Genomic DNA, 15,058 nt, shown 5'->3' with positions numbered 1-15,058 from the left:
TTCTGGCGACATAGATTTTTAAAGCTCTAACCACATCGAGAGACTTCGATTCCGCCAGGGCGTCAGTAGCCACTGGCACCACAATAGGCTGGTTTACGTGAAACGATGAAACCACTTTTGGCAGAAATTGCTGAAGAGTTCTCAACTCCGCTCTATCAGCACGGAAGATTAAATAGGGACTTTTGTGAGACAAAGCCGCCAACTCAGATACACGCCTTGCGGATGCCAAGGCCAACAACATGACTACTTTCCAAGTAAGGAATTTTAATTCAACCTTACGTAAAGGTTCAAACCAATGAGATTGCAGGAACTGCGATACCACATTAAGATCCCACGGTGCCACAGGAGGCACAAATGGAGGTTGGATGTGCAGCACGCCCTTCATGAAGGTCTGAACTTCTGGAAGGGAGGACAATTCTTTCTGAAAGAGAATTGATAAGGCCAAAATTTGTACTTTAATAGAGCCTAACTTTAGGCCCGCATCCACACCTGCTTGCAAAATATGGAGCAAATGCCCCAGCTGAAATTCTTCCATAGGAGCCTTCTTGGATTCACACCAAGACACATATTTCCTCCAAATACGGTGGTAATGCCTTGCCGTTACTTCTTTTCTAGCCTGAAGAAGTGTGGGAATGACTTCACTGGGAATACCCTTCTTGGCTAGGATTTGGCGTTCAACTGCCATGCCGTCAAACTCAGCAGCGGTAAGTCTTGATACACGCACGGTCCTTGTTGTAACAGGTCCTCCCGTAGAGGAAGAGGCCAGGGATCTTCTATGAGCAACTCCTGAAGATCTGGATACCAGGCCTTTTTTGGCCAATCCGGAACAATGAGTATTGCCTGAACCCTTGTTCTTCTTATAATCTTTATCACTTTTGGAATGAGTGGAAGTAGAGGGAACACATAGACCGACAGAAACACCCACGGTGTCACTAGGGCGTCCACCGTTATTGCTTGAGGGTCCCTCGACCTGGAACAATATCTCTGAAGTTTCTTGTTGAGGCGGGACGCCATCATGTCTATTTGAGGAATTCCCCAACGATTTGTCACTTCTGCAAAGACCTCTTGATGAAGACACCACTCTCCTGGTTGGAGATCGTGTCTGCTTCCCAGTTGTCCACTCCTGGAATGAAGACTGCTGACAGAGCGCTTGCATGTCTCTCCGCCCAGCGAAGAACTTTCGTGGCCTCGGCCATCGCCGCTATGCTCTTTGTTCCGCCCCGGCAGTTTATGTACGCCACTGCTGTTATGTTGTCTGACTGAATCAAGACGGGCAGACCGCGAAGAAGATGTTCCGCTTGCAGAATGCCGTTGTAAATGGCACTTAATTCCAGAATGTTAATGTGCAGACAAGCTTCCTGGCTTGACCATTTTCCCTGAAAGTTTCTCCCCTGTGTGACTGCTCCCCAGCCTCGGAGACTTGCATCTGTGGAAACCAGGATCCAATCCTGAATCCCAAACATGCGTCCATCCAGAAGGTAAGAACTGTGCAGCCACCACAGAAGGGAGATCCTGGTCCTGGAAGATAGGATTATTTTCCGGTGCATGTCCAGGTGAGACCCGGACCACTTGTCCAACAGGTCCCACTGAAACACCCTGGCATGGAACCTGCCATACGGAATGGCCTCGTAGGCCGCCACCATCTTCCCCAGCAACCGAGTGCATTGAAGAATTGACACTCTTGCCGGTTTCAGAATCTGTTTTACCATGTTCTGTATTTCCAGAGCCTTTTCCACTGGAAGAAAAACTATCTGTAATTCTGTATCCAGAATCATACCCAGGAACGACAGCAGTGTCGTCGGAACCAACTGTGATTTTGGCAAGTTTAGGAGTCAACCATGTTGTTGCAGAATCGTCAGTGAGAGCGCAACGTTTTTCAGCAACTGCTCCTTGGATCTCGCCTTTATGAGGAGATCGTCCAAGTACGGGATAATTGTGATTCCCTGCTTGCGCAGGAGAACCATCATTTCCACCATAACCTTGGTGAAAATCCTCGGAGCCGTGGACAGACCAAACGGCAACGTCTGAAATTGGTAATGACAATCCTGAACAGCAAACCTCAGGTATGCCTGATGTGGAGGATATATGGGAACGTGTAAGTAGGCATCCTTTTGTCGACAGACACCATAAAATCCCCCTCCTCCAGACTGAAGATCACTGCTCGGAGAGATTCCATCTTGAATTTGAATTTCTTTAGACAGAAATTGAGGGATTTTAGGTTAAAAATCGGTCTGACCGAGCCATCCGGCTTTGGTACCACGAAAAGACTTGAATAAAAACCCTCCCCATGTTGTGACGGGGGTACTGTGACAATGACTTGATTTTGACACAGCTTTAGTATTGCAGCGCATACTACCTCCCTTTCTAGAAGAGAAGCTGGCAAGGCCGATGTGAAAAATCGGTGAGGGGGCACGTCTTGAAACTATAATTTGTACTCTTGGTTTACTATTTCTACTATCCAAGGATCCAGGTCCGAGCGAACACCCAGACCTGACTGAAGAGTTTGAGACGTGCCCCCACCGGTGTGGAGCCCCAGCGTCATGCGGTGGATTTGGTAGAAGCCGGAGAGGACTTCTGCTCTTGGGAACTTGCCACAGCCTGTGACCTTTTTCCCTTTCCTCTTCCTCTCGCAGCAAGGAAGGAGGACCCACGTCCTTTTTTGTATTTTCCTGCTTACGATCCGCAGGATCCTTTAGGGCTGCCGTGCCAGAAGACGGAAGTGCCACCTTTTTGGACAGACGCGATAGAGCTTTGTCCACCGTGGGGGTTGACTCCCACTTTTCCCTGTCCCCAGAGGGAAACGGATATGCCACTGGAATTCTTTTGGGAACCTGTACCTTCTTGTCAGGATTTTCCCAAGCCTTTTCAAAGAGAGCGTTCAGTTCATGAGAGGGAGGAAACGTTACCTCAGGTTTCTTTCCTTTAAACATACAGACCCTTTTATCAGGAACAGCAGGGTCCTCTGTGATATGCAATACTTCTTTTATCGCCACAATCATGTACTGAATGCTCTTAGCCAGTTTAGGATTTAATCTGGCATCACTATAGTCGACGTTGGAATCAAAGTCCGTGTCGGTATCTGTATCTGCTATCTGGGTAAATGCACGTTTCTGTGACCCCGAAGGGGTCTGAGCTTGTGACAATGCATCCTCCATGGATTTTCTCCATGTCTGGTTCTTAGACTCAGAATTATCTAATCTCTTAGTCAACCGAGCCACATTTGTATTCAAAACACTCAACATATTTACCCAATCAGCCATCGGCGGTGCCGACATGGTCAGTCCCACAGTCTTTTCTGTCCCTACTCCAGCCTCCTCCTGGGAAGAGCACTCAGCCTCAGACATGTCGACACACACGTACCAATCACACTGGGGCTATAGGGGACAGACCCACAGCAAAGCCTGTCAGAAAGACACAGAGGGAGTTTGCCAGCTCACAACCCAGCGCCTATCCCGGTACTGAAACTTTATATACAATGCCTCAGACCTGTTAGCGCTTTTATAATAAAAATAATAGCACCAAATGTACTGTGCCAACCCCCCCCCCCCCCCCCCCGTTTTGCACCCTGTTACTTGCACAGCAGTGTGGAGGTCAGGGCCAGCGTCTCTACAGCTTCTGTGAAGAGAAAATGGCGCCGGTTAGAGCTGTGAGGGCTAAGCCACGCCCCCTCACCGGCGCGCTTCAGTCCCGCTCATTTTAGCATATTTATACTGGCGGGGGTCTATATTAAGTGCCCAGGCACTTTTCATATAACTTTTACCAGTTTATTTCAGGTCTACATGCTGCCCAGGGCGCCTCCCCTGCGCCCTGTTGGTGCCGCTGTGTGTGTGGGAGCATGGCGCGCAGCGCGACCGCTATGCGGTACCTCAAGACCTGAAGTCTTCTGCCATCACTGAAGTCTTCGATTCTTCTTTTACTCACCCGGCTTCTTTTTTCTGGCTCTGCAAGGGGAGTGATGGCGCGGCTCCGGGAACGAGCAGCTAGGCGTACCAAGTGATCGGACCCTCTGGAGCTAATGGTGTCCAGTAGCCTGAGAAGCAGAGCCTTTGAACTCACAGAAGTAGGTCTGCTTCTCTCCCCTCAGTCCCACGAAGCAGGGAGCCTGTTGCCAGCAGAACTCCCTGAACATAAAAAACCTAACATAAGTCTTTTTTCAGAGAAACTCAGTAGAGCTCCCCTGTGTGTGACCAGTCTCCCTGGGCACAGAATCTAACTGTAGTCTGGAGGAGGGGCATAGAGGGAGGAGCCAGTTCACACCCCTTTTAAAGTCTTAAAGTGCCCATGTCTCCTGCGGATCCCGTCTATACCCCATGGTTCTTAAAGCATCCCCAGCATCCTCTAGGACGTATGAGAAAATATGTTCCCACTTGCAGATCCCCCTGAGCACCTGACCCTATAAAGGTGGTTGTGTAATTCATATTGTCCATACGTAATGGATCCGGTATGGGGAGTCCTTTTTGACGCTGCTCATTTTGGAATGGTAGAATTCAACGGGATCCGGTCTCTAGGTCGACATTAACTAGGTCGACAGTGTCTAGGTCAACCAATATTGGTCGACAGTAACTAGGTCGACAGGGTTTCTAGGTCGACATGTTCTAGATCGACAGGTCAAAAGGGCGACATGAGTTTTTCACGATTTTTTTCTTTTTTTTAACCTTTTCATACTTAATGATCCACATGGACTACGATTGGAATGGTAATCTGTGTTGAGCAAAGCTGTAGGGACACGGTGCACTAATTGGGGTTCCCGGTCACTCTACGAAGAAAACTACACCAAAAAAAACATTAAAAACTCATGTCGACCTAGTTACTATCTACTTTCCATACCACACTCGAATTCAACATAGTGTAAGTATTTATCAGGGACTCCTACAAGGAGGTAAGGGCTCTGCTACTGACCCCACACAGGTCACGGTCCCCTGAGTATGAGGTGACTGGCAGAAATGGGATGATAATGAAGGGGCATAGGTACAGGATAACTGGAGAGTAGAATGGCCTATGGCAGTGGTTCTCACTGACACATTTTAAAAGGTCCACAGGTGGAGCTGATTAATTCACTTGCGATTCTGTGAGAACTGCAAAACATGCACTGTGTGGGGTCTTGAGGACCGAGTTTGAGAACCTGTGGACTATGGTAATAAGGCACAGATGTACCAGAGACTAGTATGATCAATGGTAGTGAGGCACGAGAAACTGGTGTACCAGAGAGTGAGACTACTATGAGAGCAGGCAAAAAGGCACTAGGAACAGGAATACATGTGACAGGAATGAATGGATAGAAGAAACAAGAAACCAGAATGTATATTCCAAGCACTGTGAATTCCAGTGAGCCAAACATGGTCTAAGCAGCTAGGCTGGCTGAGACTGAAGATTTGGCACTGGTCTGCCGCAGCAAGCAGAGTCACATAGCCAGCCGAACGAACGGGGAAACAGACCTGTGATTAAGGGCTTATAGTATGAGAGTACGTGGGCACGCCTATTGCAAGATGGCAGGTGACACAGAAGGAGCCTGCACTACCCTGGAGCCCCCCGCCCTGCGTTGCTGCTGAACACTCATCAGAAAGTGGGGAAAAGGGGATGTGGCCTTGTTCTTACTCCTAGATGCCTGGGCGGGGAACACAGGCGCTATCTCTATGGAGTAGTGAAGAAGCATACGGTACAAGCCAGACAAGTACATCCACTCATCTGACCTATATAAATAAATATCCTTTGGCCTCAGTTAAACGTGTGCTCTGAGATTACGTAAATGCTTAGACTCAGGGCCTAGCGTGACTTCAGTCTATTCCAATACGAATAATATGATGATGATGACAACATGAATGTATAGGTGCTGTTTTATAAATCTAAATGTATTTATGATTATGTGCTTAATTGTACTTGTGTTTATGCTTTTAGGATTGTTAAGGGTTAACTGTATATCCTGATTTACACAGTGCATCCGGAAAGTATTCAAATTTTCCCTCAAAATTCTACACACAAAGGGGGTAATTCAAAGTTGATCGCAGCAGGAATTTAGTTAGCAATTGGGCAAAACCATGTGCACTGCAGGGGAAGCAGATTTAACATGTGCAGAGAGAGTTAGATTTGGGTGGGGTGTGTTCAATCTGCAATCTAATTTGCAGTGTAAATATAAAGCAGCCAGTATTTACCCTGCACAGAAATAAAATAACCCACCCAAATCTAACTCTCTCTGCACATGTTAAATCTGCCTCCCCTGCAGTGCACATAGTTTTGCCCAATTTCTAACTAAATTCCTGCTGCGATCAACTTGGAATTACCCCCAATATCCCATAATGACAATGTGAAAAAAGTTTTTGGGAGATTTTTGCAAATTAATTTTTTTTAAAAACCAAAGAAATCACATGTACATAAGTATTCACAGTCTTTGCTCAATACTTTGCTGATGCACCTTTGGTAGCAATTACAGCCTCAAGACTTTTTGAATATGATGCCACAAGCTTGGCACACCTATCTTTGGGCAGTTTCGCCCATCCCTCTTTGCAGCACCTCTCAAGCTCCATTAGGTTGGATGGGAAGCGTCGGTACACAGCCATTTTCAGATCTCTCAAGATTCAAGTCTGGGCTCTGGCTGGGCCACTCAAGGACATTCACAGAGTTCTCCTGCAGCCACTCCTTTGATATCTTGGCTGTGTGCTTAGGGTCGTCCTGCTGAAATATGAACCGTCGCCCCAGTTTGAGGTCAAGAGCGCTCTGGAGCAAGTATTCATCCAGGATGTCTCTGTACAATGCTGCATTCATCTTTCACTCTATCCTGACTAGTCTCACAGTTCCTGCCACTGAAAAACATCCCCACAGCATGATGCTGCCACCACCATGCTTCACTGTAGGGATGGTATTGGCCTGGTGATGAGCAGTGCCTGGTTTCCTCCAAACATAGCGCCTGGCATTCACGCCAAAGAGTTCAATCTTTGTCTCATCAGACCAGAGAATTTTGTTTCTCATGGTGTGAGAGTCCTTCAGGTGCATTTTGGCAAACTCAAGGAGGGCTGCCATGTGCTTTTTACTAAGGAGGGGCTTCCGTCTGGCCACTCTACCATACAGGCCTGATTAGGGGGATTGCTGCAGAGTTGGTTGTCCTTCTGGAAGGTTCTCCTCTTTCCACAGAGAAATGCTGTAGTTCTGACAGTGTGACATTGGGTTCTTGGTCACCTCCCTAACTAGGGCCCTTCTCACCCGATCGCTCAGTTTAGACAGTACTGGTGGTTCCGAACTTCTTCCATTTAAGGATGATGGAGGCCACTGTGCTCATTGGTACCTTCAAAGCAGCAGATACTTTTCTGTACCCTTCCCCAGATTTGTGCCTTGAGACAAGCCTGTCTCGGAGGTCTACAGACAATTCCTGGTTTCTTGGTTTGTCCTCCGACATGCACTGTCAAGTGTGGGACCTTATACAGACAGGTGTGTGCCTTACCAAATCATGTCCAATCAACTGAATTTACCACAGGTGGATTCCATTTAAGCTGTAGGAACGTCTCAAGGATGATCAGTGGAAACAGGATGCACCTGAGCTCAATTTTGAGCTTCCTGCCAAAGGCTGTAAATACTTATGTACATGTGATTTCCTAGTTTTTTATTTTTAATAAATTTGCAAAAATCTCAGAAAAAACTTTTTTCACGTTGTCATTATGGGGTATTGTGTGTAGAATTTTGAGGGAAAAAATGAATTTATTCCATTTTGGAATAAGGCTGTAACATAACAAAATGTGGAAAATGAGTAGCGCTGTAAATACTTTCCGGATGCACTGTACATGCTTCTGCGTATATAATTGTAGGTTATATATTTTTTGCTTTAAGAAAATGCTAATTCATTTATATAAAGGGTGCCCAAAGACATTTCTAAGCATCTGGTAATTATCCTCTAGTGCACAGGTTCTCAAACTCAGTCCTCAGGACCCCACACAGTGCATGTTTTGTAGGTCTCCTCACAGAAGTGCAAGTAAAATAATTAGCTCCAGCTGTGGACCTTTTAAAATGTATCAGTGAGTAATTAATACACCTGTGCACCTGCTGGGTTACCTGCAAAACATGCACTGTGTGGGGTCCTGAGGACCGAGTTTGAGAACCTGTGCTCTAGTGTATTGCGACAATAGTGTGTGAGGCGGCATTAGGGCAATGTGACAAGAGATGTGATGCAGAACAATTACATCTACTGTGCACAATATTTATTTTTGTGGTACACTGCATCATACACCGAGTATATACTATTTGTTATAGTATTCATTTACCTTGTACATTTATCATGAGCACCTGAAATACATCACCTGTACTCCTTCCTGGCTGCTTTCACTTCATATTGAGATTGTATTCACTAGATAATTTGTATCTTTAAAACTGGGTGTGCTGCATACAGATGTGTCCTCACGTCCAGACACCATACGGCGCAAGATGCCCGGCCCGACTGACGTCTTAGTCGCATCACAGACGCAGTGACACACCACTCGGTGTAATACAGACATTGGGCTGCAACTTTTACCACACAGGAATTAGTATTACAGGCGTACACAGTCACAGATGAAGCATAACAAAACATGGCATGAGAAAAAGCTGTGGCCGAGGCATTGCAGCACTTCGTATACAGATTCAGACTGACTGGCACACAGATGTACAAATGTCGCACATCATCAAACTGATCAGTGTAATCTAACAAAGTTTTGTCACTCCCAGGTGTTTAATGTATGTGAATAAGACGCTCGGTGTAGTTCAGTTGCCCTGGACTTGGTGCGCTGAGAGGGGCTGTTTGGCGCGACTGAAGCCGCAGTGTATGAGGACACAATGTGAAAAGCATAGATAATAGGATTTTAATACCTACCAGTAAATCCTTTTCTCGTAGTCCATAAGGGGTATTGGGGGAAACTAGTATGATGGGTATAGACGGGGTCCAAAGGAGCCTGTGCACATTAAATTTCTTCAACTGGGTGTGCTGGCTCCTCCCCTCTATGCCCCCTTACACAGGCAGTTATAGGTAAAAACGTGCTCGAAGGAGAAAGGACATATATGAGAGAAAGAACATGAAAACAGAAGGTGATGAGATTTACATATCAGCACATCACTAACATAGAACAACCAGCAACGGCTGGCAACAACAACAGCAACAGCTGAATAGGTAACTATAGAACAAGTACCTGCAGAAAAGTCCACACACAGAGGCGGGCACCCAATATCCCTTATGGACTACGAGAAAAGGATTTACCGGTTGGAATTAAAATCCTATTTTCTCTAGCATCCATAAGGGATATTGGGGGAAACTAGTACGATGGAGACGGTCCAAAGCTTCCAGAACGGACGGGAACGTGCGGAGACTACTGCAGCACCGCCTGCCCAAACTGGGTATCCTCTTTGTCCAGGGTCTCAAACTTGTAGAACTTTACAAAGGTGTGCTTCCCCAACCAGGTAGCTGCTCGGCATAGTTGCAAGGCCGAGACTCCACGGGCAGCCACCCAGGAAGAGCCCACTGAGTGGGCCTTCAGAGACTTAGGAACAGGTAAGGCTGCCGACACATAGGCCTGTTGGATAGTGAGCCTAATCCAATGAGCAATGGACTGCTTTGAAGCATGGCAACCCTTTTCTGCGCATCATAGAGCACGAACAAGGAATTCGTCTTTCTGACCCGAGCCGTGATCTTGACATAGATCCTCAAGGCACGCACAGCATCCAATGACTCTGGAGGAGCAGAAATGTCAGAACTGGATGGAATTACAACAGGTTGATTCAGGTGAAACGCAAAGACAACCTTCGGCAGGAACTGCTGTCTGGTACGGAGCACCGCTCTGTCCTCGTAAAAGACCAAATATGGATTTTTACATGACAAGGCATCCAATTCTGAGACACATCGAGCAGAAGCCAGGGCCAGTAACATCACCGTCTTCCCCGTGAGGGACTTGTCTTCTACCATCATCAGAGTTTCGAACCAGTAGGACTGTAGAAATTCCAACACCACATTCAGATCCCAGGGTGCCGTAGGCGGCACAAAAGGAGGTTGTATGTGGAGTACCCCTTGAAAGAAGGTCTGAACTTCTGGCAACACCGTCAACTTCTTAAAGAAAATTGATAGAGCTGAAATCTGGACCTTAATGGAACCCAGACGTAAGCTCTTATCCATACCAGCCTGCAGGAAACGTCCCAAGTGGAACTCAGCAGGCGGATACGTGCATTCCTCGCACCAAGAGACATATCTTCTCCAGATATGATGATAGTGTTTTGACGTCACAGGTTTCCTGGCCTGAACCATGGTAGCAATAACCTTCTTGGAAAGGCCCTTGTGAGCTAGGATGTTCTGCTCAACCTCAGTGCCGTCAAACGAAGTCTCCGTAAGTCCGGGTAGACGAACGGTCCTTGTTGTAGAAGATCGCTTCTGAGTGGTAGAGGCCAAGGGTCTTCGACAGACATGTCCAGAAGATCTGCGTACCAAACCCTCCGAGGCCAATCCGGGGCAATCAGAATTGCCTTGACACCTTGATTGCCGATTCGCTTTAGCACCTATGGGAGCAATGGGATCGGAGGAAACAGGTAGACTAGCTGGTATGGCTAAGGCGACGTCAGTGCGTCCACTGCCATCACCCGTGGGTCCCTGAACAATACCAGGGAAGTTTCTTGTTGAGACGAGAAGCCATCATGTCTATTTATGGGCAACCCCACCAGTCGATTATCTGCTTGAATACCAGATGGTGGAGTTCCCACTTCCCCGGGTGGATCGTGACACCTCAGGAAGTCCGCCTCCGAGTTGTCCACACCCAGAATGAAGATTGCTGACATGGCTCTTGCATTTCTTTCCGCCCAGAGTAGTATCTTTGACACCTCTCGCATGCAGGCTCTGCTTTTTGTCCCTCCTTGTCGATTGATCTACGCCACCGCCGAGGAGAGGCTTGAAGCAGAGCATTGTAGATCTCCCGAAGTTCCAGAATGTTGACTGGAAGGAGGCTTTCGTGGCCTGACCACCTGCCCTGGAACTGCGCCCCTTGGGTGACAGCTCCCCATCCCCTCAGACTTGCATCCGTCATGAGGAGGGTCCAATCCTGAATCAAGAAACTCCGGCCTTCCAGGAGATTGGAGGACTGTAGCCACCACAGGAGAGAAATCCTGGCCTGAGCTGACAGCTGAATCATCCGGTGCATCTGTAGATGGGAGCCGGACCACTTGCTCAGGAGATCCAACTCAAACGTTCTGGCATGGAACCTCCCATACTGGATCGCCTCGTATGAGGCAACCATCTTGCCTAACAATCTTATGCAAAGATATACGGACACTTGAGTAGGTCGGAGCACCATGCGGACCATCTCCTGAAGTGTTTTCGCCTTGTCCTCTGGTAGAAACACCTTCTGGGCCACAGTATCCCGCAACATCCCCAGGAACAGGAGCCTCTGAGTTGGCTCCAAGTGGGACTTCTGTAAGTTGAGGATCCACCCATGGTCTGACAGAAGATGGATGGTGCGGTCGATATGGAGCAACAAAAGCTCCCTGGATCTTGCCTTTATCAGAAGATCGTCCAGATAAGGGACCACATTGAGCCCCTGGACCCGGAGTTGAAGCATCATCTCCACCATCACCTTTGTGAATACCCTCGGAACTGTAGACAGGCCGAAGGGTAGCACCTGGAATTGAAAGTGATCGTCCAGCAGGGCAAACCGTAGGTACGCCTGATGAGGCGGCCAAATTGGAATATGGAGATAGGCGTCCTTGATATCCAAGGAGACTATAAACTCCTGTTCTTCCAGGCCCGCAATCACTGCTCGCAGGGATTCCATTTTGAACTTGAACACCCTCAAATAAGGATTCAAGGATTTCAGATTCAAAATGAACCGTCCGGCTTTGGCACCACAAGCAGGTTTGAGTAAAACCCCTTGCCACGTTGCGGTAGTGGTACTGGAACAATGACGTGGGACTGGACCAACTTTCAGATAGCTTGTTGCAACGTAACTTGCATATCCTCCAAAGCTGGTAAGCTTGAATTGAAAAAAAAATCGTTGGGAGGAGTACTGTCGAACTCCAGCCTGTAGCCCTGAGAAACGAGCTCTCTGACCCAGGTATCCTGGCAGGAAGTCTCCCAGATGCGGCTGAAGTGACGCAGTCGAGAACCCACCTCGAGATCCCCTCGGGGTGGGTGGGCACGTCATGCTGAGGCCTTAGTGGAAGTAGAACCGGTAGGCTGTTACTGAGAACTGGTGCTTGCAGGTTCTCTGGACTTACCTCTGGTGCCTCTAGCCCATAGGTCTGCAAACTCGGTCCTCATTACCCCACACACTGCATGTTTTGCAGGTCTCCTCAAAGAATCACAAGTGAAATAATTAACTCCACCTACGGACCTTTTAAAATGTGTCTGTGAGTAATTAATACACCTGTGCACCTGCTGGGTTACCTGCAAAACATGCACTGTGTGGGGTAATGAGGACCGAGTTTGCAGACCTATGCTTTAGCCACATTGGAGGCCCCTCTGGCCTTTGATCGAAATCTATGAGACCGAAAGGACTGGACAGACGGCCCCGGATAGGAGCGTCTCGCCGGCGGGGCCACAGAGGAGACAAATGTGGATTTTTCAGCCGTAACTTTGGAAATCCAGGTATCCAATTCAACCCCAAAAACCACTCCCCAGAAAAGGGGAGGGATTCCACACTACGATTGGATTCTGCGTCCGCAATCCAAAGAGGACACGGGTAGTGTCCTGAATGTGCTTCAGGAGGGTTACCATAGTAACCAAGGGCATATCTCCCGAGAGGCCCCCCTGAATCTGAATGGCCCAGGAATGAATAGCATGGGGCATCCAACAACGACTGGTCTTTGGGATAAATCGGCTGCTGTGTATATAGACTTTAGTGTAGTCTCTATCTTCCTGTCCTCAGGATCCTTCATGGTAAAGGAGCCCGGAGCAGGCAGCACTTTTTTAGACAGGCAAGAGACCGAGACATCCACCCCAGGGGGCTCCTCCCAAAATTTCCTACCTTCAGGAGAAAATGGGAAAGTGCGCAAAAACTTTTTGGACACATGGAGTTTTATATCTGGATTTTTCAAGGCCTGTTTGAAAAAGTCATCTAACTCTGTAGAGTCAGAGAAAGTGACATTAGTCTTGTTCTGTACAAAGAAGAACGACTGTTGTGACGCAGCGTCCTCTACGGGGAGCTTTAACACGTCCCTTAGAGCCAAAATCAGGGGTTCAATACCCTGAGCAGAATTGGAATCCCCACTAACGGGAACCAGGTCATCCCCATCATCCTGTATATCATCATCTGTATCAGATAGTAGGGCAGGTAACCGACGCTTCTGTGGTCCTGCATGAGAAAGGGGGGCTGTGCTAAATCTGCAACATCTTGTTGTAGTAGCTAAGTTTTATGCACATTAGCACTGAGCTGGGATGACATATCTGACATCATAGTCTTAAGAGACCCTAACAAGTGGGGCTCTGGACGCTCTCCCCCAGCCCCTTCACGGATTTGTAAAGATTGACTGCATTGTTCACATGAAACAGAATCAGTATATAATGGAGAGAATCTAGTGTGACATACTGTACACTGTACAGCTTGTTTACCCATGTTTCACAGTAAGCACAATAAAAGACACATACACACAGACAGTTATAATGCAAGACTCTCTTTCTCTGTGAGAGGAGACACAGAGAAAGAGAGGACACCAGCACACCCTGAGCTGCACTGCCCCAGTGAGGCTGTCAGCTCCCTAAAATACAGTAAACACTAACAATTTTAGTCCTAAATAGGATCAGGATAGTGTACACAAGCGGCTCTCCCCCTTTGCTACATCCTGTACCAGATATCCAGCGTGGCTGAGGAGTCAGGAAGCGCTGTGTATGCTGTATATGGCTGCAATAAGCAGAGGGAGGCGCCAAAACGCCTCAGGTCCCACTCTGAGGTAGCTCCGCCCTCTCCAATGGCACCTGAGTTACATATATATATTATACTGGCAAAGTCTCCTAGTTAGCTTAAAACAGCACACAAGTGCTAGTCAAGCCTTTAGTGCCAGTTCCACATGGGGCATTTTAGCGGGACCCACCCAGGAGGTTCCCGTACGCCGCGCCCGTGGTCAGCCGCACTTTGAACTGGGTGGTCCCCCCTAGCAGGGCCCCCGGTTTGTACTCACCATCAACGTCACCTTCAGGCAGCGTTTGGGGTGTACGGCGTGCTGCGGCTGTGACAGCCAAGGCGCAGTGCACTGCTGAACAACCCCTCAGGACAATGGTCCTACAGCGGGGTAGCGGCTCTGCACCTCGTAAGGCCGGTGAACGTGTGCCCCCACCCCCAACTCCCACGGTGCAGGTATGCTGTTGCCCAGACAGCATACCTAAAATAATAAAAGTTTTAAAGAAAATGAAGAAAACTCTCTGGAGCTGCACAGATATGCATCCTCTCCTGAGGGCACTTTTTTCTAAACTGCCTGTGGGAGGGGGCATAGAGGGGAGGAGCCAGCACACCCAGTTGAAGAAATTTAAAGTACACTGGCTCCTTTGGACCCCGTCTATACCCCATCATACTAGTTTCCCCCAATATTACTTATGGATGCTAGAGAAATGTAGTTGTGTGACAAATAAGCACCTCACATGGGCCCTCATTCTGAGTTGATCACTCGCTAGCTGCTTTTAGCAGCAGTGCAAACGCTAAGCCGCCGCCCTCTGGGAGTGTATCTTAGCTTAGAAGTGCGTACGAAAGGATCGCAGAACTGCTCCAAAAAAAGATTGTTCCATTTCTGAGCAGCTCGCAACTTACTCCTAGCTAGGGATCACTTCAGACTGTTTAGTTCCTGATTTGACGTCACAAACACGCCCTGCGTTCGGCCAGCCACTCCCCCGTTTCGACAGCCAATCCTGCGTTTTTATCGGGCATGCCTGCGTTTTTGCACACACTCCCTGAAAACGCTCAGTTTCCGCCCAGAAACACCCGCTTCCTGTCAATCACTCACCGATCAGCAGTGCAATTGAAAAGCGTCGCTAGACCTTGTGTGAAACTGCATAGTTTTGTGTGAAAGTACGTCGCGCGTGCGCAGTGCGCACCATACGCATGCGCAGAAATGCCGCTTTTTCACCTAATCGCCGCACTGC

The sequence above is a fragment of the Pseudophryne corroboree genome, chromosome 7 (assembly GCF_028390025.1).
Source record: "Pseudophryne corroboree isolate aPseCor3 chromosome 7, aPseCor3.hap2, whole genome shotgun sequence".
NCBI lineage: Eukaryota > Metazoa > Chordata > Amphibia > Anura > Myobatrachidae > Pseudophryne > Pseudophryne corroboree.
The sequence above is the reverse complement of the archived record's forward strand: the minus strand, read 5'-3'. Positions refer to the sequence as shown.